Source organism: Phycodurus eques, chromosome 8 (assembly GCF_024500275.1).
Source record: "Phycodurus eques isolate BA_2022a chromosome 8, UOR_Pequ_1.1, whole genome shotgun sequence".
Classification (NCBI taxonomy): domain Eukaryota; kingdom Metazoa; phylum Chordata; class Actinopteri; order Syngnathiformes; family Syngnathidae; genus Phycodurus; species Phycodurus eques.
In genome coordinates this window covers 28,018,694-28,045,103 of record NC_084532.1, presented here as the reverse complement: position 1 = coordinate 28,045,103, position 26,410 = coordinate 28,018,694, and the positions used below count along the sequence as shown (strand labels likewise).

Here is a 26,410-nt window from a genome sequence, read left to right as displayed (position 1 = left end):
GCCTGAAGCTCACTCGCATCAAGTCAAGGCAAAAAAAACAAAACAAAGTGGAGGTACCACTGTACATTGATCCTTAAGGAGGGCAGGCTCATTAAAGCGCCGTTTCTACACCAGTCGCAAGCCCCCCCACCTCAAGGACAGACCGCCGTTCATCATCGAGGGTTCCTCCGAGGAGCTGTTGTTAATTTCAGCTTCGAGTGATTTAGGCCTCGTCAAAACCGCGGAACAGAATCTTTGGGTCGACGGCTTCCGTGGCGCACGCGGGAGTCATCGAAGTAGCCCGTCTTTGTATACGTAAACACCGCGCTGACCTCGTTGGAACTGCCTTCTTTTGTCGACGAGTTCTTTTTCATCCTCCCGAGACAGCTGGCATCGTCTGCGTGATTATCGGGAGAGCAATATCGATTCTGTCAGAGTCGTTTCGGAGGCGAAATATTGCCGTCTGCGTATGTGACAGGGCATTTTGTTATTGTTGCCGAGACGCCTCTGGAGAAAAAACTAACTCCGAACAATAACTCTCTACCCCTAACCCACATATTCAAAGGAGCTCTTGGGGTGGGAATAAGAGATAAAATAGTTATTTTGAATGGTATGTTGACCATTTTTCATTTTCTGCAAATACTGCTAAATGCTCCAAATGAAAATATTTGTGCTTGGATTCTCGGAGTTATGTTGTCTGAGGCATCCGCTTTTTTTTTTTTTTTTTTTTTGATGTCTCATTTGCTTTCAGCAATGTTCTTGTTCTTTCTGTGCATCTGTTAAAGGGGCCGTACTACGGAAGGGTGACTTTTTAATGGCTCGGAGTTCTAGGGGAGAGTGATGACACCCAATGTAACACAGCTGCTCCCCATTCACACCTGAGATCTCGTAATGCAAACGAGCGACATGATAACAGGAGGGAATATAACTAATTGGGCCCGATTTGGACATTTTCACTGAGTCCGACCGTTTCTCTCGTAAAGCGACAAGCCGAGATTCACCGGCTAATGTTTGGCTTCAATTTAAAAGCGACGCAACGTCGCCATCTCCAGGGATCTGCCAGTCATTACCGGGGTCCACAAACCTGAATTTCACAGACAAGCTTGGGGCGAGACCCTCTTCCACACCTGGCCGTTGGAAAAAACATACTTGACGATTGGTCAACACGGTTTGTTGTTTGTTGTTGTAGAAAAAGGCGCGGCGTGGTCATCTCCCCCGCTGCACGCGGCCGACAGTCAGTCAGTCGCCCCGCTTTATTTTTATCATGAGACCTCCTCAATGTAGAACAGAAATCTCACAGTCTTAATTCAGATAGCGCGAGTCCTTTATTTAAGATTGGGGGAGTGGGTGGGTGGGGGAGGGGGGGGGGGGGGTTAAGATTGAAAATGAATGCAAACACTTGAAGCCACAACACAGGATAAGGATTGAATGGCTCAGCATCAGCTTCTCTCTTCCGCCGGTGGCTTTGCTTAATCTGCTTCTAATGCATCTCGACGACGTTTGGGAAGCCCTTCGAGATCGGCTGTTTCGCTTGTATCGCGCTCTTTCCGCAACGCGATGAGCGGGTTTTACGATGTGGCGAAACTTTGGCGCTTGAAGGCAGTCCGTTCTGTAGGAAATCATGAAATATTGCCAATGTTAAACTGTCTTCATTCACTGTAAAGTAGAGAAAGAAAGACTGAAGATGATTTTTTTTCTACTCTAAACTAATGTGATGCAAGTCGAGTCAGTCTATTAATTGATGATATTAATAACTAATTTAATATTTTATATTGTTACAAACAATCAAAAAAAAAGTTATTTGGAGGTATAAGGTTCCCTTCTTTGTTTTCGAAGAAGAAATCGCAGTCATAATTTGCATTCGTGGCAAAGTAATTGCCGAGTTTAATGTTTTTTATTAACTTTATTGAATTTTATTTTTTTGAAGTTTAATTTAATTCACTGTCATTCAATTGTACATTTATGCAAATACAATACAGGAACATTTATATAATAAGATGTTAGGATAATTTATTAACCTTTTATTTTAAATGAAAATTGATTCAATATAATCTGATTACGTCAATTTTATTTTTTTCTTCTCAGTGTCATTTAAATTTCAATTCACGTTTCATGCAAATATACAAATTTCATAATACAATATATATATATTTTTAATTCAGCTCAGTAGCATCTGATTGTCTTTTTATTCTTTTATTCAATTATACGTTTAATTTAATTAAGTTAAATTTTCCCGCTTGGATTGATCCAAATAGTAAAGAAGATTGAAGATGAGTCATTGTGTGTTTTTGTTTATTTGTAGTATAAATCGCAGTCATGTAATAGCGGCAAAAAGAAATGGGCTAATTCCAGACAATTTGACGTTATGTTTTGATTTATTGCATTTGTCGTGAAATTCAGTTCATTATTTCATTTCATTCGATTTAATTAGAATGTAGTATCATTTTTATTCAATTTGATTTTCATTCAAAAAACACCAACCAAATACAGCGTTAGTAGGAAGCCGTGTGCTCCCTTTTGTTTGTTTTTGCGCAGGCGTACTCTTTGTTGACAGTAAACGATGCACTCGTCAGTACAGTGCCGCGCATTTGACGGTTCGCCAGGGTCGCTTGCCCGCCGACCCGAGAGAAAGCCGCAGGCTGTCGGAAGCACTTAGGCAGTCGGTTTGGACGGAGCGCGTCCGCAAGGTGAGCGCCGCGGCATCTCGGGTCAGCGCCGGCCGACGAGCGCTAATGGCCTTCTCGTCGCTCTGACCGGAAGACGCCGAGAGCCCCGCCGGAGAAGCGACGGGGATGTTGGCGCCAAACTGTTCCGAGGGGAGCTTTCCACCAGCAACGCAGCTCCGCGTTTGTCCGCGTGCGAGGTTAACATCTCGGACCGCCGACCCGGAGGCCGCGCTGTGAGAATGTTCTCTTTTCCTTTCCTGTGGGTGTCAGGCGGGGCGCGAAAGGGACAATCGCTTGGGTCGCCTCCAAGATGATTTTTCTTTTCCACAGTTGCACAAGAGCCTGTGGAGGAATGCGACTCGGTTCATGCCAGGAAAGGAGCGGGGGAGGGTGTGTGTGTGTGTGTGTGTGTGTGTGTGTGTGTGTGTAAATGACCCTCAAGCAACAGCTCGATGTGGGTCGATAGAAGAAGAAGAAGAAGAAGAAGAGGTGATTGCTTCTTGTCACCACCCAGCGGGATTGAATTTGGAGTGCCGCGAGCGAGGCGCAGTGGATTGCTGGAGTTTGGACCCAAGATTGTTGCAGCCGCACCTGAGACATTTGAAGTCGTGCTCATGGTGCTTTTCGACCGTACGAACAAGAAATGAAGCCTTGTGCTTCCAAAGAAACAGCCCAATCGACTTAGGCTTAATTAATTGAGCAAAAAAACTCTACTGATCCATTGGTGCCTTGAGGTACGAGCGACCCGACTTCCGTCGCTTGGCCAATTTTTTTTTTTTTGCTTTGACTTAGGAGCAAAAATCTGAGATACGAGCACGGTTTGGTGGCGGTGACCTCAACTCACTTTAATTCAATCAGCAGTTCAGCCAACAGTGAATAATTCTATGTTTAAAAAAACAAAAAAAAAACTCAAATTCGATGAAAAACAAAGAATTAAATGTCGTGTACTTAAAACAATCGCATAGATTTGCCTTACAACGGTCTCTATAGCTTAATGCTAACAAACAATGCAAAACTCCGTAGAAGGGATAAGGAATAGCATCGGTCTTGCTGTATTATAACCTTTTAAGACCTTCTAAAACGCATATTTGAACACAAACAGTGGCGCAACACACGTAGACAGACACTGTAACAATACTCACAGGCTGGCATACATAATCTGCAAAAAAAAAGACAAAAATAGTTCAATTCAAATCAAGTGTGATTGTCTCCATGTATATCAATATGTCTGGAGTATACTGCCCCCGGGTGGCCAAGGTGCACACACCAGAAGGAGCAGCACAATGTCCACAGAAGCAAAAAAAAAAAAAATAGAAAAATAGATGTCGCGAGAACCGAACTGAATTCTTTAAATCGTTTTTGTCAGTCGCGTACAATATTATAGAGTTCTATTTTTCTTATTTAAAAAAAACCCCAAAAAATAAATGGCATTTCCGTTCGTCTCGATGCGGAAGGATCATTTGAGGTATGAGCGTTTGCCATATGATTCTGTTTTCTGTTAATTTCATTGAATTCGATTCAATTTAAAGACTTGATAGCACGGAGTTAATTGGCTGTCAATCCTTTAAAAAAAACAAACAAACAAAAAAAACCAGTCATTTTAACATTTGATTTGATGAATATTTGTGTCTAGCACATGTTTTTAATTGAATACATTTGTTTATTTCCTTCATTGGGAAATCCCCCTGCTCGCAGCTAACTTGCCACCGCATATTTAATATTTTTAATTTTTTTTGTATTCTCGTCTGGTCTGTCGACCTTTAGTGCAGCGTTGCGAGAGGTTTGCGCACAGAATGACAAAGCGAATTCGACGCTTTTGATATCGCAAGTGGCGCGCCAGGGGCATCGCGCTCCCCTCGTGCCGGGCACGTCCAATTTTGGGAAGATTAGTAAGTACCTCATGCACATTTTAGGCAACACGTAAAAACAGTGGATCCCTTTGTACCGGTTATGAAATTAAAGAGACATTATTATTATTTATTTTCTATTTTTTATTTTCCCATCGTGACCTGTCAACCACTTGATAGAGGATCACGTTTTATAACTTGATTTTTATGACTGCCCTAAGGAAATGAATGTAATGTGCTAACTTTTTTTTTTTTTTTTTTTTGGGGTATTAGTTGTAAAAGACCCTGTAATGTGAAATCAGACATTTGTTTCTAAACGCATTATACGCGTTTGAAGATCATCGCTGAAAACGTGCAAAGACAGAAATATGTAGTACTGAATTGCGGCGGTGTAGCGTTGAACTGTTTTTGGCCATTTGAGTTTTCCCCGACTATTTGGGCGTGGCTCAAACGGCGCCTGTCGACGCGTGCACTTTGGAGGCTGGCATGAGATATGAATTTGCTTGTCATCTTGAATCTTGAGTTGATGAAAGATGATGAACGTTTAAAAAGGTTAGCAATATTGGAATATATGTTGGAATTGTGGTTAATGCTGTAAGTCGCGGCTCAGAGCGTAAACGGTTACGTTCTGACTTGAACCCTCGGATGTTTTCGGTTTGCAGTTGCAAATTCGCCTATTTGCATTTTTCTTTTTTTTTTTTTTTGGGAGACCTATCCTCCGTTATTTACTCACCTATTTGCCGTTTTTGTGCTAAGGTCAAAGGCCCGATTATAAAAAATATTGCTTGGCATCTTGGTGCCAAGCAACTATGTTGAACTGAGGGGAGGAGCTTCAATCAGTCAGGCCAATAACCTCGTAGCCTTGACGGATCGAGATGGCTCCCTAAAATTTCCACCCAAAAAATCCCTGTCCAGTGACTTCATGCAGTTCATATTGGTGCTCAGCGATTGGCTCTTGCCCAACGACGGCTGCGAGAGGCCGGATCTATATGGCGTCTTCTCATCTTTTTGACTTGAGGAGACTGATGCCGCGGTTTGTTTTGACTATCGCCGCTGACCTTGTTGTGCTGAACTCCCCACCAAACCACCACCGCCCACCCTCACGTCACGGCTTCTCACACATCGTCACGCCGGGACCGTGCGTGGTCGCCTTGTGCCCTGCACCCTGACATTTTCGCTTTGCCCTCCTCTTCGCCCTGTCCCTTCTCGTTACGAGGCGGCATCCGTTGCTGTCACAATGGCTCTTTCAGCAACATGTGCTGCTCCAGCTTGTGTGTGTGTGCGTGTGTGCGCGTGCGTGCATGCTTTCCCTTCTATCTAACCGTGCGCCGTATCGTTAAAAAATATTATTAAAAAAAAAAAAAAAAAGCCTAAAGCAGTGGTTCGCAAACTGCCGTTCCTGAACTGTAACCTGGGGGTCTGCTAAATAATCTGCAATAAATTAATTGTCTTTTTTATTTTATTATTTTTTTTGTGCATAAATTATTTTTTTTACGGTCTACTATACTGTGATAAAAGTTGATTAATTGATGATTTTCAGTCCAGTGGTCCCCACTTTATTTATTTTTATTTTTTTTGTGTGCCATAGACCAGTTTCGCGTGAAGGCATATTCGATGGACAGGCATAAAAAAAAACATAAAAACTAAATGACTAATTCAAACGTTTAGTCGACTTCAAGGCTTGAACTGTCGATATAGATTAGTAAAGTCGACTAATCGGTTCAACCCCTCATGCCAACAGTACAAAAAAACGAGGGACTGCAAAGTTTGAAAACCCCTGGTTTAAACACTAAAGTGCTCTTTTTTTTTTTTTTTTTTTTTTTTTTCCACATTCAGTGCGTCAAAAGACACGGCCGCGGTCTGTCGACCTTTAAAGTTTCCCTTCATTAGACTCGGCCCCGTTGCGGCTGCTCTGCAAATTGGCCTCCTTCGCTGTGTTGACGTCGGCAGCTGCTGTCTTAGTAATCGTTGCCTGGCAAAAGCTTTTGTTTCCCGCAAAAGTTATCGATACAACGGGGGGCGCAATCGAGAAATGATGACAAAACAAGGACCTGGATGTTGCCATGTCGTCCGTCTTTGCCAGTTGTTGGACATTTTGGACTTTTACAAGTGCGACTTGTCACATTCTTCCGTGTGACGCGTCAGTGCTGCAAGGGAGCAGGAGCAACATGCTTTGTGAAATAATAAAAGCCACACCACCTCACATAAAACGGTTACAGTGAAGCCTTACATATTCACGTATTCAAATGTTTGCGCGCTTTCTGTAACGTAATCCTAAAATGCCACAAGATGGGCCCCCAAAAGCCCGAATCACACGTTATTGCTGAAGGGCTCACTCTGTGGTTGTCCAGTAACTTAAGCTAATTAAGCTAGCGTAGCATCATCAGGGCCGCGCCTTCCGAAATGACGCGGCTATCGGTTAATGTTCCGTAGATGGACGCTTTAATTCCAAGCGCCAAGCTATTGGGGACCGCTATCATGTCCGAGCCAGAAGCGAAGCAGAACTGCAGTGTTGACGGATGCGCAGATTAGCGCAAGCGAACAGATGTCGCCTTCACAACACGGAAAAATTGTCTCAAAGACTCTCCGTAACGTCCGCGGACAACCCAGGCTAAACATGGCTCCTCCCCGACATACAAAGGTCTTAGAACGGTTGAGATTCATTCGCAGCTATCGAATATTTCTAGAATCGAGCATTCCACCGACTACCCTATTGATTCATCGACTGATCCACTTGGGATCGCCATCCACATGTTGTGCTGTAATATCGGTGACTTTGAATGTTTGTCGCTTCGAAAGGCGGGGCCTAGACCGGCGAGTGACGTGAAGAGTGTAGATTCGCTTTGGTTTGGCTGAGGGACTCTACGTGGGTTGTGGCCATAGAAACTGGCTGTGTGAATATGCTGATGATGATGATGATGTTTGTTTTCTCACCATTTGTTCAATAAAAGGGAATGAAAGTGCGCCAGCGGCTGGGTCTGTCCTCTAATTAGGGATGGTAGGCTGCATTCAATTAGCCAACGTTACCTCGTGTCAGCGCTTGTAGACATGCTGTTGTGGTACACGTTGCGAATGGGAAATGATCCCAAACTTTGGACATTTTCTGCCTTTTGTAGACTCTTTCCTCATGTGACTACAGCTACATAGTACGTGTTGAAAAATAATCCCCGGGAAGTTTCGAGGCAGCCGTGGAGAAGTGTTGTTAATTCTTGATCATTTTGGTATTTTTTGTGTTGCGGTTGTTATATTAAGACACATTGGAACTGTTGGAAAACACTAGAATAGGTCTACTTGAACTCAAGCGATTGTTTTACGTCAGGCGAGGTTGGAATAGCAAATGTAGCTGTTTTGACAGCTCGCCGTGTTGCCTCGCTTCTTTGGCAAAAGAACTCCAAACAGAGTGCAGTGATAATGAGCTCCACGTCCAATAGATGAAGGTCTTTTCCCATCGCATCTGTCATGCACTGGCTTCGAGTCACTTTGGAGGGGGACCTCTTAAAAAAAACAAAACACATTTTAAAAGGTGTCTTGCCTCAGAAGCACTAAAAATGCCCGACGTGCGCTCACTGCAGAGAGGGGGCCCTCGGCAAATTATCACCACGAAGATGCGGGACCATTGGACTCTCCTGAAGACTTGGCCCTCGTGTTCACTTACGAACGCGGCATCTGCCCATGGCGTCGTGTCTTTGCCCAGGAGAGGCGAGTCGAGACCGCTTCACCATCTCTCCCGGGGCGCATATCCCGCACTCATGCCACTTAAGTCTCAATCCAATTTACAGTGGGAATGGAAACACTCAGACAGACAGTTTAACATGGTGTGAGTGTTTTTAAATGGGGGTGGGGGGGGGGGGGCAGCGGTTTCTTTATTAAACACCTCGTAGGCGAGACAAAGACATAAACACAACGGCACCGCTTCCAGATCCATTTAGGACGGGCGCTCGTATCTCATCGGACGTTATTCCTGGCACTTGGACTCGTCTTTCTCAAAAGATTTAACGGGCACCCGGCTGAGTTATTAGACGGAAGCACTTATCAATTTAAAAGCGGCTAACAATAGACGATTTGTAGCCTGACGCTGCACCGCAGCAGATTCTCCTGCTGCAATTACGGCGCGCAGAGTTATTGCAATGAGATCAAACCAAAAGCGTTAGGACGTTAACATTTGGAAAAGCACCCATATTGATTTTGGATGCCTTGGAATTAAAAGCTACTCAGCTTGTTCTTCTAGCTTGATGGCTTCCTAACCGTTTGCCGTGGAGCAGTAGAGCCGCACGACTGAGAGGAATGTTTTACCATCCGGCGAGCTCTTGTTTAATCACGTTGGATGCGATCCAGACAGCCCCGACAAACCCCGTTTGTCCAAATTCACGCAAATAAATATTTTGTAACAAATGGATATTATTGGTCTGTCTGCACGTCGTCTGCTATTGTTCGAGAACCGATTCATTAACTCTCCTGGACACTTGAACTCCGCCGGCTCTACCTCCCTCCGCGGTAGCCGTGCGGCGTTATGTCGCCTCAAGATTGACATTTTTTATTTTTAAAAAAAAAAAAGACCAACAAGTGAAAATAGTTCATTTGGATACGAGTAAGCCTGTTTTGTTCAAACTGGATCGCTGTAATGCGTCGGTGCAGAAGGAACTGGTCCAGCCATGAAGTTACGTTTGCCTGCAGATTCTTTCTCAGCTCATCGTTTTATTTCTGGCATCACTGGTGGCTCTTAGACCTTTTGAAAAATAGTTTGGGAAGATGTTTTAACGTATATTTAATCACCAGAAACATTTCATCTCATAAAAGTCAAGAGGCTAAGGTATAACGGGAAACGCCATAGATGGACGAAAGAGAGACGAACTGCGTCGCGTTTGGCCGGCGCTCAGGAGCAAAGGCGTCGGGACGTTTGCCGAAGAAGTACCACAGAGCTAAAGAACTGCAACCGCTCTCGAACACGGATGTCGTCCTCTGACTCTTATTCCTCTTGCACTTTCCGTCCACACTGTTGATCAACTGATTTTCCATCAAATGTCGCAAAGGGGTCGGGACCACCAGACATGATGCTGATCCAGGACATATTTTTGTTTTGTTCACTTTCGTCAACATTCCGAGCGTTTCTTTGGTGAATAATGCGTGAACCTTAAGAACCTTGATGTGCCAATTTTAGGACTCGGATTAAAATTTAGGAAAGCCTCAAACTTGACTTGGACTTGAACTACATGACTTGCCAAGTCTTGCCTGTTTACATTTGAAAATGTGCATTTTTAAGATCGTGTGCCTTTTTGTTTTTGAACGAAAGGTGTGTGAAATGGTATCATTTTGTGGAAAGGCGAGCAAATGAGGGTGTACAATTTGTTGCTGATTCATACCAAAGATTCTTGCGCTTTGGCATTCTCGTGTCTTGGTGGTTCGACTCAAATGTTCAGTGTTGTTTGGACACCTGCAAGATAAGGCGTCTTAGCTCCATGGCTTAACATTTACAGGAACATCCAATCATCTCAGAGGAATTGCGTCTATTTGTCTGACAGCCATCAGCAGCGTTATATTTTGAGCACACCCCAATCTCGCACTTTTCCATCTACGCAGTGAACCAGGATGTTTTTTTTGGGGGGGAAGCTTCCAGACTTTTCATCCAGATGGAGTATTGGGGAGGGGAACAAAACCAAAACGGGGTCACAGTTGCTGTTTACGCAGCAAATCCTCCATCCGAACGGGAAGAAGAGTGACGAGTGACTTCACTTTCACTGTCGCGGTCGCGCACTTAGATTGTCGCACGTGGACGCTACCGGTCACCTGCTAACCACTCTGTATGACACAAATGCCTCGCAGCTGTACATTAATATGAGCTTTTATATTCACGTGGGGCGGGGAAAAAAAAGAAATCACTTTGTCAAATATTTGCTAATATCTTGGCCCCGATATGATAAAGAGCTACGGTGATGGATTTTCACACCGCCATGCCAGCCGTCCCTGAATGAATCCGACTTTGTCTCCCGCTTCCCCCTCCTGCTCCCCGGCTCTGTTCTGTTCGCAGAGCTCATTTGAAATACCTTAATGCCACTGGCAATCGTCTGTGTTTCGCCGGTGGCGCTTTTGGCACCGGCAGATGAGAGGATTTCGGCTGCCTCGGAGACAACCGCAAAGAATGCCTCTCGAGCAGGCTTTTAGGAGAGCGATAGTCTGGGCGTAAAGTCCTTTTTTTTTTTTTTTTTTTGTGGAGAAACATCAGCACAGGATTTGACTTTCTCCACCTGGGTATTCTCTAACACAGCTGAGCTCAGCACCGGAGATTACGGCGGAGAATATCTTTCATTTTTTAGGTTCACCCTTTAATCCCTTTCAGGTTAAGAAGAAGAACGGTTTATCTTTGAGCCTGCACAGGCAACAATGGAGGTGAGTCAGGGTGGATTGGTCCGAGTGGTCTGCACGGATGACGGTCGCAACTTGGAAGCGCCTGCGGCTGTCGGGGTGAAGACCGGTTGACTTCGAACGGAGCAACCGAATTTGCACAGGACTCTCTTCGAAACCCTGGTGGAGGATTGCTGTCGAGAACGCTCGTCCGGTTTTAGGTTTGCTACCGGCTGTCCCTCAAAGTATCCCCTGAGGAAGATTCTGAATGCTCAATTGAGCCTGATGCATCGGTGTCCAAATGGACCTTGTACCTTCCCTCCGATCCGAGTTGATCCCCGTTTCAGTTTCAGATGGGTCTAGCTTCCATCAGAACTGGAAGGGATACCCAAACAAACCATCCACGCAGTACCACTCTTTAGTACAATCAGCCTTTCCCAACCTTCCAGAGTCTGAAAGAAACTTTTTCTTTCTTCCAGTTCTCTTTGGTCCCCGTTTCTATCAAATAGACCAATTTGTTTTTAACGTCACATCGTTGGGGTAGACTTGCGTGTATCTTGAACAAAGACGGAACCACCGTCATCTATTCACGTTTAGTCGAACGGGGCAAACGGTCAAACGCACAACTACAAAATGAGAACACTCTCAATGTGCTGCTGTAGGCCACAACTCCCATTCGGGCGCTCACACGCAGACTAGCGGCCAAGGAGTATCTGGCCACTATATAAACCGAGTCTATGACTGAATGAAGGCGAGACAAAATATGAGAGCAGAGATTTCAAAAGTTCTTCAAGTCTACATGCAAACGCCGCTCCTCCTTCCCACTCAAGCTCCTTGCAAACTTTAGAGGAGCGCTGCAGGCAGAACGAGCAGACAAGCTTTTGATCTCCACGATGATGGCTACCAACTCATCACCGCGCTCGCCCCCCCCCCCCCCCCCCCCCACCCGACAGCCGCCGCGGCGCAACCTCTGCAGACATGCGCGTAATCACGGTCTAGCCAAGCAATCAGATGCCCGGCGCGTTTCCTCTTCCTTTTTTTCCCCTACTTCCCTTCTTAACGGCGTGACTTCTGAGCGGCGTAAACGGAACACGCGGCAGTCTTCATCTTCACCGAACGAGGCGCCCCGTTGGCGCTTTCGTATGCGGGCACCGTGCGCCGGGCGAGCGGTCGGCAGGTGGTCTGCAGCAATAAACGCGAGGGAGCAAAAAAAGTTTGAAGCCTGCCTCCAAGCAACATGGGGAATTCATTGGGACTATGTTGTAAATAAAAGGCTCCTTCATAATCTTCATTCCATATAAAAATAACTATATTGTGTACCCTTCAATGTACGTAGATTACAGATCAGCATTCGCAAATTTGGCTATTGCCGCATATTTTTGAGGAACCTGTCCTCCGTTATTCGCTGAAATACTCAACTTGCCGTGTCTAATGTTAAAGTTTTGCTTTGGCAGCCATCTGGTGGCTTCTCGGTGTCAAGCAACTATGTTGAACTGAGAGGAGGAGCTTCATATAGTCAGGCCATAGCCTTGGGGGGGGGGGGGGGGGGGGGGGGGGGAAAGTGCTTTGCTGTGATTTGGTGCTCTTTATAGGCAAACGTTTCTGGATGGGCATCAATTACGCGCAGATTTTTATTGGCCCCATTATTTTAATTGGCCCCATAGGGGAAAAGAAAAATGGATTCTTTTTGAGAAGTTCAAATTCAATTCCTAGGAATCGTTTATTTGCTTGGCTGACGATTCTGCGTAACATTCAATTTGAAACATACTTCAACAAAAATAGTGATATCGGATATTTTAAATAACAAAAAAAAAAAAGGTTTTTTTTTTTTTTTTTACATATTTTTTCAACTAAAAAGTCTATTTTGTAGAATTCAACTTAAGTGCTTAAGTTACTTTTTAATGTTTAATTTCAATGAATACTGTGTGAACTTTTTCTTGTAACTGTTTGATTCTGTTTTTAAGAATACGGGGCAGGCCAATTAGAAACATGGAGCCCCCCCCTCGCCACAATTTGGACACCCCTAAGTCCCAAAGCCGGCCGGGACGGGCGCCAGCTCACCTGCGACCTTAATGAGGACGGGCGCTACAGACGACGGATGGATGGATGATTTTCGCGAACAACTTTCCGACCTCGTCTGTTGATAGCAATTTGCTTTACCTCCCGTTCAAATCCAATCCCGTCCCTCAGGACTGGCTTGGAGCTGATCGACTGTATTTACTGAAGCGTCGAACTGTAACTAAGAAAGATGACTCCACTTTGCCCACGCACGCACGTCCGTGTGTGTGTGTGTGTGTGTGTGTGTGTGTGTGTGTGTGTGTGCGCGCGCGCGTGTCTGCGTCAGATGAAACTCCCACCGTATTCCGACACTCTATCAGCGGGCTCACATATTTGCACTTGGCGAAGAGCAAACCAACAGCTGTCGGACTTGTAACATGTGACTGGAAACCGGTCTGGACAACGGTCTCGGGTTACTTGACCCGCCCGACCTAGCCAAATGTCGGGCGTACGTACTGGTAACCGCACTCGGCCTTTTTGTTTAACAGCCGCCGCACCCGATTGCAAAACCGATTGCGGTCTTTGATGTGTGGAACGTGAGAATGAGTTGTTGCAATTGTTGGCGTTCATCACAACATTTTAGTCTCGCTGTTGGTTTTGAGTTTAAGTTAAAATTAAGTTCTGGTTTATAAGGGGGACGCAAGATCTGGCACGTAGTCAATTAAGAGATACAAAGGCTATTACGTGGTGGGCAAAGTACAACCTGTACCACCCAATTGGGAAAAAAAATATACATTTTTGACTGCATAAATAACTGAGCTATAGTAATGTTGTTGCGGAAGTGTGCACACCCTCTGGAGAAGTGGCTGTGTCCAGAATCAACCAATTCAAACTCAAGTTAAATGGGAGTCGGCACACACTCGCCACCATTTAAAGTTGGAGTCATCCTTTTCTGACATTTAGGGGGTTTCGAGCAGAAGCCCACTACTACTTAGAACTGTTCATAATTCCCTTCACCTTGACATTTCCAGCTAATGAAAAACACGCCAAACATACCTTTTGGAATTTTAGCCAAAATGTTGAACCTTGGTTTCATTTGGATGGTAGCACATTTCCCCACATGCGTATGGGGAGATTTCAAGCATGTTTTTGCAACATTTCGAAACTTGAAATTACTCTGATTTCTCAGTTGATTGCCATTAATGTCCTCGAATGACCACAATTCAATCCAATTTCCAAAATTCCCCATCTTAACGTCCCTTGAAAATTCCCCAGAAATGTTCCAACCCGTTTCAATTGTACCATGTGGCGGAAACGGCGATCCACCGAAATAGTTTTGTTTTTGCAAATATTGATTCTGAAGACTATTTTCATAAAGATGATTGTACTCTCAGCCGGTAAGTGGCAGGCAGCAGTGCTATGAAGAGCCTCGGCGTATTGCTTTTACTATTCTACCCATTCACGTGAATGGAAACAGGCTGGCGGGATTCAGAGTAGGACCGTGTCTTTTCCTCCTCCTCCTCTTCACTTCTTTTCTTCTCTATGCCGTGGGAGTGACGTTTCGACCCGGCAAAGCCCTCCATTACGGCGAGGTACGTGCGAGAAAAGGTTGCCGTGTTGTTCTATTTACTTCCCTTGAATGAGGACGGCATAAACAAACCAACAGGTTAAACGTGAGCGGGCTTCAACGTTCCCCTTTCAGGATAAACCGTATAGCTGACCAACATTAAAATATAGGAGTAGGATAAGCCCATGTGTTCTTCAGGAATAAAACAACCTGCGTACATTTAATATTATTGTATGCCATGGTAGCACGGCATTGAACAGTAACGCTGCGCATAAATATAGGGGGGGGGGGGGAAACTGCACTTAATAATTCCAATAAAATGTAGTGTACATAATTTAAATTGTACTTGAATAAATGTTTCAAAACAAACTATTCTCAGAAGTTAAATGTATTGAACTCAAAAGTTAAATACAACTGAGCTGTACTTGGACTTGAGTGATGTTTCATGGTGCCACTAGGGGGAGCCACACTGTGGGAATCAACGGGGATAGATCGTAGACCGAATGAATGGATGAAGGCCTTGAGAAACTGTTGACACATGGTAAACATGCCCACAACGTTTAAAAAATAAATAAATAAAAAAGACAAAGGACTAAAGTTTGTTGTTGTGCCTTAGCTTTGGACGCTGCAGTATTTTACTTCACAGTCTCCACTTCACTACCGCAGCCCTGAGCCTCCTCTCAAATACAATTTGAGACCTTTTAAATACAGGAGAATCTTGTTCTCCTTCGTTGTTGTTTTTTTTTTTTTTGAGGGGGGGGGGGGTGTTTATTTGCAGACAGCCAATTGAGTACTCAAGAAGTGCAGAAACAACAGTTCTGGAGAGTGACCTGGTTTATCCGTGCAGGAGGGGGTGAAGTGAGAGAGAGAGAGAGAGAGAGGGAGAGGGAGAGAGGGAGAGCGTGCCGTTAATGCGACAGTCCGAGGCAGGCGCTCACCTCGCCTCATCCCGGCCATCGGGATGAGGCGAGGTGAGCGCCGAGACGCTGACGCGGGCCGCTGGCGAGCTCCCGGAGCTGCGACTCGTGTATCAAGCAGCGTGACGCGTAGGCTGCAAAGTGCAGATAGGTGTTCATTAGTCAAGAAACAAATTCTCTCAAACTTTTGCCCGCAACACGCGCACTCCCTCAATTTAAAGTTGGGAGTCAACTTTCCGAGCTGCGTCTCTTTGTATTTCTTCCAAATGCCATCCCCGGTTGAGGTTTCTGTGCAAACAGTTGCAATTGCATTTGCAGTCTGCTTCGGAGTGGTATTTTGTTTGTAATTACGACACAAATGCTACACGCTTCCCTCAGCAGAATTCTGTTCGCTATTGATGCTTTTCCATTTTTAGTACACTCAATGCTGTTCCCACTTACAAATGGCAAAAGACAGCGTGTAGCCTTAAAATGTTTACAATTGCCACGTAATAAGTGCATTCACGCAGGACCCGCCGATTGGCGAGGGGGGGGGGTCACTCAACACGTACACGGGCTAACTAGTTAGCCAGTTAACAGCCAGTCAACTCTAAACGCGCATTCGCTGACACCCACGGCACTCACCGGGCCAGCCCCCGGCTTTTAAGGCCGTACACACTCAAAGTCAAAGATACTACAGTGGAACGTGAGGATGGCGACTCCAAGTGGACAAAAACAATACCTGCACCTCACATGCATGTTAATGTTTCATAATACAAAATACATTTTAATCTTTTTATTTAACTATCCCATTAATCAATGGGATATACTCGGTGGAATATTGGATTTGAAAAATATTTGATGGCTGCAGCCCGAGTCTACATGGTAGCAAATGGAGTAACCCTTTGCTCTGAATTTGTAGTTTGACGCTCCACGGTCTCCAATTTTCTGCAGCAGTCTCCTCTCGAATAAAAATGTTCCCCTCGCCGTGAACAGCAGACCCTTGTTCTCTTCCTCGTTTGTTAAAGTTTCTCGTTCTGACTGATTTGTTCAGGGAGAGATTTCCCCCCTCGACGCTGTTTTGGAGCAGAACCCCGACTGCCCCGAACCGAGCAGTAGAAAAACAGAAACGGGGGTTATTTTGGGGGATAATAAAATAACCTGATTTTAATTCAGTCTGACCTACAGAAAAGGGAAAGTTGTGGTTACGAAGCGACAGAGTTTTTCCAATTCAAAGTGCTTCATGTCTGGCAAGAAAGATGAAGCATGGGTTCCCGATTGGAAAATGTTTTGTTTACCCTGCTGTCTGCCTTACACACACGTTCTTGCTGCTTGGTGTAAACGATGATGTCATGTGGTTCCCTCATTCAATTTGAAACGCAAACACTCACCGGCCGCAATATTAGGTACACCTGCGCTCATCTAATTCAATTCAGTTCCAGATCCTATGATTGATTGGATTGATTAAAGTAAAAAGTTAAAGTCTAACCACCAAACCACCTGATGCTACAAAAACGGCCAACTCTTTACAATAGACAGCACCTGAATCATGTCCAGGATTTTGACGTATTATTGTACATTCAGGGTCAAATCCGCTGGTTAAATTAGCTACTGCCATATAATCCAGATTAATTTCGGAAAAGCACATTTAGACTCCGATTTGGAAAGACGTTTTATTTTGAAAATCAAATGCAGCCGCCTGTGGCTCTGCAGACAGAAACAAACAACAAGTCACACTCACATTCACCACTACGGGCAATTTAGTGTCTTCAATCAATCTAGCACGCATGTTTTTGGGATGTAGAAGGAAACCGGAGTTCCCGGAAAAACCCACCCAGGCTCGGGGCCGGGATTTGAACCCGCAACCTCACACATGTGAGGCAGATGTGCTAACCGGTCGTCACCGTGCCGGCAAATGATGAAACACTCGGGGGGGAAATGTAGTTTTGTCAAAGAAACAGCCCGAACCGGACCGGTATTGACTCTCCCTACGACGACTGAATTCTCTTGACACCGCTTTGAATTATCTTCTAGGGTTCGACCAGACGCCGCGCCTCCCAAAAAATAAGGAGGCTAACGTTTCCGAGCGCAACATCGACGCCGTCGCGGCCCCTTCGTGAAGTCACCTTGCAGCAATGTCGGTAATCTGAGCCACAAAAGAGCGTCTGACTCAAATTTCCAATCTTTTGAACCCCGTCATTCAGCGACGCGGTCCGAACATCCAGTCGGGCGGGCCCGCCCGAGGCCTCGGGACTTCCATTGTGCGACGTCAGTCCGTCACACAAAAGCGCTGACACTGTTTCACCAGGAGTAACGCGAGCCCGGTCCGGTACCGCGCCACTTTACTTGGCGGTGTCGTTTACCTTTTGAACAAAGTAAGCCGGCCACAAGCCAGCCGGTAACATAACACGTCCGCCGACGATTCCCAGGCATGCCGGGGGTCGCGCGCACGCCAATGAAGTCACTCGATGTGGCAGCTTGGACTGAAAAGGAGAAACCCGATAGGCAAACTGCACTTTGACACCAGCGCAGAAACAAACGCCAAGGTGTGGGGCGAGGGGGGGGGGGGGGGGGGGAAGAAAAAAAAAAAAAAAATCGTAACTGAGTCGAGAGAGAGTGAGCTTGTGTTCAATATCGATTAGTATTTGATCCCTGTCAGTCGCTCTTCTCCCGCAGGCGCCGCGTTGACCTTCAGTCACACTCGCACAAGCGTTGTCTCTCGGCACGAGCGAGATAACTTTACCCGTCGCAGAGATGGCGTGGGGGTGGAAAGAGAAACAAAGGGAGTCTAAAGAAAGGATTTGGCTTTGGGCAAACGATGGAAGACAAATGGAGAGACTCAAAAGGTCCATTATGAGTGCGGGGCGAGGAGGCGGGATGGATGTCAAAGACGAAGCTGTGAATACATTTGGGCAAGCCTCGTTGAATCGGCCGGCCTGCTCGAGCGACTTATTGCTCCTGGCCGCGTTCCAGAGCCTCCGTCCTCGTACACTTTGTGCGCTAAACCGATGCACTTTGATAGCGGTCGTTATCGAAACGGTGCCAAGTGCGCATTAGCCGTCTGCGCTTAATGTTGTTACCGGGCAGACTCCTCGCTGCTCTTGCATATCTGCGTTGGCCAGAAAACTGGGAGTAACCCTGTAACAAATTCTTGCGCAATTTTCAAATTCCTGAACAGCAGAGTAGTGTGGAGTGGTCCCCGCTGGGGCAACATTTCATTTCTTTTTGGTGTTGATGTTGTAACTATGGACAGGTTGATTGTAAAACTGAATTGCCCTTCTGGGACTAATTGTATTCTGAATTAGAATGTTTTTTTTTTTTTTGGGCGGTGCGTGCAATTTTAAAAAGAAGTCCAGTGTTGCCTTGAAAATATATTTTATTTATTTTTTGGATTTATTTTGTTTATTTACCCAAGTTACTCGTATCTCAAGTCATCTTTCCCCATTGAAATAAATGGAATTGCTATTAATCCGTTTCTGCCACAAAAAAAACAACTGTTTGTAATGTGAAGAAAAATAGCACTCTACAATATTTTTCTAAATAAAAACACACAGTAATGCCATAATTAAATTGAATGTAAGAATTAAACAGTTTTTGCCGCATTTTTTTAAATAACTTCCGTTAATGCACATTGTGCTGCTCCCGCTGGTGTGAGCGCCATGGCCACCAGGGGGCAGTAAGATAGGACAGACATACATGGAGACGGTCACAGATTCTCGATTATAGAATAGAAAAAAACAATTTCATATTCTTGCTCAGTCTGTCGCCACATATTGTAGGCAACGTCACAGAACGGCGGCGTAGCGTCTGGTGGTCACCACAAGGGCAACGTTTTTTTTGTTTTTCAATAGGGGCATGGGATTATATTTCAAAAGGTATAAAGAAATGTAGTAGTAGTCACCTTAACTGTGTTAGCTATGTTTCTCCCCTATATTACCATTTTCCTCCCTTCAACCCGATTTAAGGGTCCCGGTTGCTCTGCGGTAATTGGATGCAAAACATTTTGGCTTTTCACTCGCTGACTTGGCTCACTTGTGAATTGCCAGACACAAACAAACATTTTGTGGGTCAAAAAGATGAAAGACTCAGTTCTGGACTTTGGAAGTGGGGGTAGGGGGGGGGGGGGCAGATGATTAATTTGCAGGGGGAAAATTCTTAAGGGGGTGCAAAGTTATAAAGGATAAAGAAGATTAAGATAAGAGGGAAGAGATAAGATGCAAAATAAGAGTAGTGTGAGAAGTAGCGGTAGGCATTTTAAGTGTTGGTAGTTGTCATAATGTCTCATAACAAAAAATAAGTTAAGTTTGGAAATAAACTGCTTTTATGAGGTGGAATTACTGTATGTACTTGTGTGTTGGATGTGTGCCTCCAAGAGGCGTGGCCTAGCGAGTGACATCAGGATCTTGAGTCGGGTCGGCTGGTTATTGTTCTGCGTGCCGTCGTCTTGTTTTCATTTTGTTTTTGTGTGCTGGACTGTTTTGTCACCTTCTTTAAATGGCTGAAAGTGCGACTGCGGCTCTCCTTGCCCGCATGCGGGGGCACCACACTACCTTAATTGCTCACTTTTTTTTGTGTCCCCCCACTTCAGTCCAGCGGCGTTGTATCTGAAGATGGCTCTTTCGTGACAGCCCCAGGACCTGAACTTTGACCCCATCCGTCCTGCTGTGTCCTTTCCGTGGACGTGCCCCCCCCCCCCTCCCCCCCACCCGCCCCCCAACCACCACCACCACCCGCCTGTGCCTGCCCCCCCTCACCTCATCGGTTTGTATGTTTTCTTTGCCGTTTTATAGTTGTATTCGCTGGCCGGCCCAGCTGCCGTAATAGAAGTGCCTCTTCCGACACGGACAACTGTTTCCACGGTAACCGAGACAGGAAGACGACGGCCGGAATGTTGTTATCCGCTTCCTGATACACGCCGTCGTCCTTCACCGTGGGCTTTGGTCACGACAGTGACGGATTGCCGCGTTTCTATCAGCCCCCGTTCTCTATTGTGTGCGTGTTTCTTCTTTGCTCAACTGTAAAATACTATGCTATACTCTACTATGGTATAGTGTAGTATACTATTCCATAATGTAGTATGCTATTCTATACTATAGTGCAGCATTCTATAGTTTAATATACAGTTTTGGGAAGACTTTTCTATTTGCATGCTTGTATCTTTGAGTTGATGAGGTAAACATGAGCTAATACAGTTTTTTTCGTTTTGTTTTTGGAGGTTGAGCAGGAGATGCATTGTGCTTCGACAGAAGGGAGCCCAGGCTCGCATTTGTTAGGAGAACCGGCATTTGCCTAATCGCTTAATCTTATCTTTTATTACCCCCGGAAAGCGGCGGTGCTGCCTCTGCAGATGCTCCCACCGCTTGGACGCTTTGTCGGAGGCAGCAGAGAGGGGGCTGACAATCGTAAGACTGCCTCCAATATTCTCACGTAGCTCCCGGAATCGTTTTTCTTTTTTTTTTTTTTTTTTTTTCCATTTTGGGTCCAGAGTTGCAACACTGTGGGGTGGGGGGTGGGGGGTGGGGGGAATAAATAAATCAATAAAAATGTCCCCACATCTTTAGTTTTTCTTGGGGCATAATCATAAAGCAGAGGCGTGACCGCTCTGCCGTAATCATCTGGCCTACTCCGGAATAGCCTCAACCGAAGTGTCCGGGCAGCACGCGCTAAGGTGCTTTTCACTGACTTTGTGACTGGGAAAAGAGCACATGTATTCAGATTCCTACTTATCTCCCAAAAAGCTTACATTTCAACTTCACCCTGAGCGCTTCTGGATTAAAAACGCACTAAAAAGGAAAATTCATGCTAAATAAGGTCTAATGGTCAGCATAGTTATGGACTATTCAGCCATCTTGACTGTAGTAGTTTAATTTTGATGTCTACCTATGCAAATATATGCTATGCTATGCTATGCTATTCAATACTGTAGTATACTATTCTGTTCTATACTATGCTATGTTACACTGTAGTGTTCCATACTGTGGTATCGTGGGCAAAGCTCGCTATACTATACTGTGCTCTACCATACTATATTGTAGTATTTACCTGAACCTACAGTACATATAGTCTATACTGCAGTATACAATGCTATATTACACGATACTGCACTATGTGCTACACTATACTGTAATATACTGCGCTTTCGTATGCTAAGCTAAGATAGTTTATACTGTCGTATAGTATACCCCAGTTAACATATGTACGTTAAGGAATATACAAGTGTGTTGTTATCAAAGGGTTTTCATAAAATGGTACACACAGATCTGACGCTTTGCTAACTGGCGGGCTAACTAGCATTAGCATTAGGGATCAAACCGGATGATTGGCCCAAACGGAAAACCGAAAATGAGGAAACCAAAACGGAAACGCCGAATGAAATTTGTATGCCAATTATTAGTACAATTGCGCTCATGACTATGACTGAACTCACCTCACTAAACTCAAGGCGTCACATTTACACAGATTTGTGTTGTTTCAAAGAACAAATGAATTGGAAAACTATCAACATATTCATTTAGCACGGACATTCAAACCATGCATAAAAATAAGATAAGGTAAAATAAGATAAAATAAACATGACATTTTTTTTTACTTGACACCTCTCGTGTATAATAAATAATAAGGTACAGTCCTGGCCTGGTGAAAGATGGTAAAATAAAATGTATGCGCTCTCAAAAAAACGTAGCATTTTTAGGACAAGTGCAACTTCTGAAAGATATAACAACAACAACAATAATAGTTTGTCTGTCGGCCAATAACATAATGGTGTACAGCTGAACATTTACACAATTTATGCCATTTTTTGTGTGTGTGTGTGTAATGTCCTTGGCCCTGGCAGCATTACTAGAAAACTTTCAAAAACGTCCGCCGTCGACGGATTGGGCGATGCTCGGAGAGATTTTCCTTTTGAGTGCGACGTTCTTCCCATGTGCCAATCGGGATGTTTGGATTTCAGGTGATAAAATAAACGCGGCATGGAGAAACTCTTTGCAGATGTACCCCGTCTTGAAATTGCAGCATTACACGCTTTGCAAATCGCTAACCATCGGTCTTTCTCACAACTTGGGGAAAATAGGAGGAAAATAGCACTCTATAATACTGTACTTTATAAAAAGAGAGTAAAATATATACTCTATAAATATATACTCATATAAACAATGAAACAGTTTGTGCATCATGATTCAGTGCTTCAATTCAAATCATTGTGCTGCTCCTTCTGTTGGGCCCATTTTGGCCACCGGGGTGCAGTATAATATAGTCATGCAGACACAAATGAAGAAGAATAGTTTTACAACTACTGTGACTTAGTAAGCTGCTGTACTATTTGTCTTTTTTCACAAAAGATAAACAACTAAATAAATGCCTGTGAGTGTTGTGATATTGTCATGTGTTGCTCCACAGAAAAAAAAAAAAAGCCCTTTTGGACCATTTTTGTCCAAATTATTTTAGAAACTAGAGAATTGTAGTTGCTAAAAAAAAAAAAAAAAAAAAAGTGTGATTGGTTCAACATAATGTTGGGCCCCCTCCAACCTGAGCATGCTATGCATATGTACCATTAACGTTGGGTTAGCGCAGTACTTTGAGATTACCATTAACATAGTTGTTTTGCTATGCCTGCAACCCCCCACCCCCCACCCCTCTCTCTCACGCACACTCTGTTTTTTGTTCCATCACTAGCAGTTTGCTGGGCGCCCAAAGATAAACCGACACCCATTACATTGCAACTTTAATCAGAGAGGACATTTCACGGCTGCCTCTTCGGTGCCAATAGATTCCTGTTTGTTATTCATGTCCTGCGTAGTGTCATCGTGTTCCTATAAAAGGGGCTGAGATGAGACTGTGGAGGCTCTCTGTACATAGTTTGGTGCAGATTAGGAGGAGCCATGTTGATGATGCTGGTGGGTGGTTGTCCCGTGTGGGGCAACAGAGAGAGGGAGCTATATTTAGTCTGAGCCGAGTGGCCGTTCCAGGGGGGGCTTTGGTCGGGGTGGTGGGCACTGTGGGTCAGGCATGGAGGAAGGGGAGACGGGTGCAAGGCGGGCGGGGGGGTTCGGTCATTATCGAAGAACTCAAGAGTTTCACAGTCAGCGGCCCATAATGACAGCTATACCTATGGGCCCCACGTCAGCGCCTATATTTAGCGCCGATTTGAGCCAAGTGCTATGGGCTGAATACACCTTTTGTGTGTATTCATTTTTTTTTTTTTTCTCTAAAATGTGCTAGAGAAAGGAGGTAGGATAATTCCCACTCTGACCTTCCGCAGTACTGGAAGTATGAAAGGGTATTTAAATAAATGTCCTAGATCTTGATTTGGTAGAAACCTGTATGTTCTCATGGACATCATGTTTAATGACTAAACTAAACTTGTTATGCCCATCATGAGTTAAAGGCATTATTGTACAATTTTCTCTCTCCTCTATGGGTATTTGACAAAATTTCCTAGATCTTGATTTTCTTTTATTTTTATTTTTAATGGGATGGTAGAAACCTTCTGCATGTTCTCATGGACATCATTCTTAACAATTAAACAAATCCATTATTATACCCTTCACGCATAAAAAGCATAATTGTACCATTTTCTCCCTTCTCTATCGGTATTTGACAAAATTTCCTAGATCTTGGTTTTCTTTTATTTTTAATGGGATGATAGAAACCTTCTGCATGTTCTCATGGACATCGTACTTAATGATTAAACAAATAGATTTTTATGCACGTCACAAGTTCAAAGCATAATTGTACCATTTTCTCTCTCCTCTATGCGTATTTGACTAAATTTCCTTGATCTTAGTTTTGTTTTTTAATGAGACTGCAGAATCGTTTCGCATGTTTTGAACTCCTGTTTCTACGGTCTTGCTTGAATAGTGATCGGAATAATGTTGCGCGGAGGACTTGTTTTCATGTATCCCCCCCCCCCCCTCCCCCCTTTTTTTTTTTTTTAGACAGCAGACTAGTTGAGTTTGAATCAACAACAATTAATCAAAAATCAATTCTAGATCATCAACAGAATTCTTCATCAACTAATCGATTATTACGCCCATCCAGAATTGAAAGTATTGATTATAGAGCTCTCCCGAATCGTACAGTTTTGCTCAACTCTTCCGATTTAAGAGTCCCTGTACTTCATGTCTGCAGCCAGTAATGAGACGATCAAGGCCAAAAACAAATGTGATTTAGCTTCTTAAACAGGCTGACAATGGCTCAGTAAGCAAGAACTACAGCGGCCCTAAAGGCTCAAAATGGGAAATGACTCAACACTACTAAATTTCACACACAGATCAGGTGCCGCAATTGTTATGTCACAGATGTTTTTTTTTTGTTTTTTTGGGGGCGTCTCGAACCCTTATTTGCAGTTCGTCGTAACGGAGTGCGCGTGAGAATGAGCATGGGCAAGGAGCCACGTGCTGCTTCACCAAGTCTAGACAAGGATCTGGTTAAATGTAGCTGCCAGCTGTGGTATATTCCCATCTCGCCGAAATACTTTATTAGGCCAGTTCAAAGCAGGATGGTTGGTTAATAAAAGATGAGGCTTTTTCAGCGGACCCAAGAATGTCTGCGATCCAAAACTCTCATGAGAGCAAGCGTGTGTGTGTCCGCGCGCGTCTGTATGTGCGTGTGAAATTGGGCAAATAGTTGCAGACTTCAAGGTAAAGAAGAAAAAAAACTGGTGGGTGAAGTATGAGTTATGGCAAAGCTGTTTCCAGGGAGACCGTGGTCCGTTTGAAGACGACATATCGCGGAGCTGGCAGCGTTTCTGACCTTCCTCTGGAACATCTACTCGTCCGCTCTATGGGAAATTTGTCGTTGCGGGCGCGGCGAGGATTCTTCTTCTACGATTAAAAAGGCAGCGGAGATGGCAATCAGACGCGTGTGCGCCACTCAAGCAGCGAAGCAAAAACAAACGAGTCGTCACGTGTGAGGCTGAGTCGATCCTCGGTCGCTATCTTCTCGTCCTTTTCTCCGAGGGACTGCAAACTGATCTCGGAGGGAGTGGGGGGAGGGGGGAGGGGTCAAAAGTATTTGGACACAAGCGGGCCTTTCTGGACATTGATGTGTCGGAATTGTCCTTCACGGAAGACAGGTTTACACACCGCTTTGCTCCATCAGACTGATTTCGATCTGCCCACATTCTCCTCTTGACTAACGCACATCCTAACTTTAACCTGTTGCTGTGCTTCACCCTGGACGCTGCAGTTTTAGACTCCGTAGTTCCCATGATGCTCCATCTGACATTTTTTCTTGCTGCCCTTAATCTCCTCTTGAGTAGCACACGCGCTTACTTTAATTTACCCTGTTGCTCAACCGACGTTGCAGTATTAAACTCCATAGTCTCCTCTTTGCTGCAGCGGTCCGTTTTCTTGCCGCCCTCAGTCTCCTCTTGAATAACACAAACACTAGCTTGCCCTGCTTCTGTGGATTGACTCTGAATAATCTTAGCTGTGCCTAACGCTGGACGCTGAAGTTTTCTACTCCGCAGGCTCCACTTTGCTGCAGCAGTTCCTTTTCTTGCCCGCAGTCTCCTCTTGAGTAACACACACACACACACTTACCTCAGCTTCCACTGTTGCTTCCCCTTACTCTGGATGCTGCGGTATTATACTCCACAGTCTCCACTTTGCTGCAACGCTCTCTAGCTGCCCTCAGTCTCGTCTAGAATAAAAGTTTCCTCCTTGCCTTGACAAAGAAGTAAATAGAGGCAAACCCACACAGTCTTCTATTGTTCGTGTGTCTCATTGAGAGTGATGCGTTCAATGGAGCGTGGTTTCTGCAGATTCCAGCGGTAAAACCGACCAAAAGCCGAGTTTTAAGCAGTGGCAAAGCAGTGAGAGTGTCAATGGGGAAATTCAAGACGGGAGCACAGATATCCCCTGATAACTAATAATGTACTGCTCTAATAACGTCCGCTCCCATTGCGAAGTCCCCGTTGAGCAGAAGCAGACGGTAAACTTGAACTTTCCCTTGTTGCACTCCGCACGGTGCGGGTCAGGAGGCACAGCAGTAAATTAGCCGATGTGTCTTTTGCCGCGTTAGTTTCTGCGTTCTTCACTTGGTAGTAATTTGTTGCCAAACGGCCAACGACTCTGTTGAGGATGCAGAATGTCATCTGAGATAGCTTTTTTTTTT

General features: G+C 44.7%; 1 protein-coding gene across 5 annotated transcripts in view; it reads left to right on the top strand.

Moving 5' to 3' along the window:
- sema6bb (sema domain, transmembrane domain (TM), and cytoplasmic domain, (semaphorin) 6Bb) overlaps positions 1-26,410 on the top strand; it is a 138,610-nt gene that overhangs the window by 18,407 nt on the left and 93,793 nt on the right. For 3 of the 5 annotated variants that reach the window (XM_061683459.1, XM_061683454.1, XM_061683458.1), the window contains one exon: positions 19,881-20,053. The exons of 1 other annotated variant lie outside the window; for it this stretch is intronic. The gene's annotated coding sequence lies outside the window, so the exon portion shown is untranslated. Of the gene's footprint in view, positions 1-19,741; positions 20,054-26,410 lie in introns of those variants that run through there. One more of the 5 variants, XM_061683456.1, reaches the window with a different exon arrangement.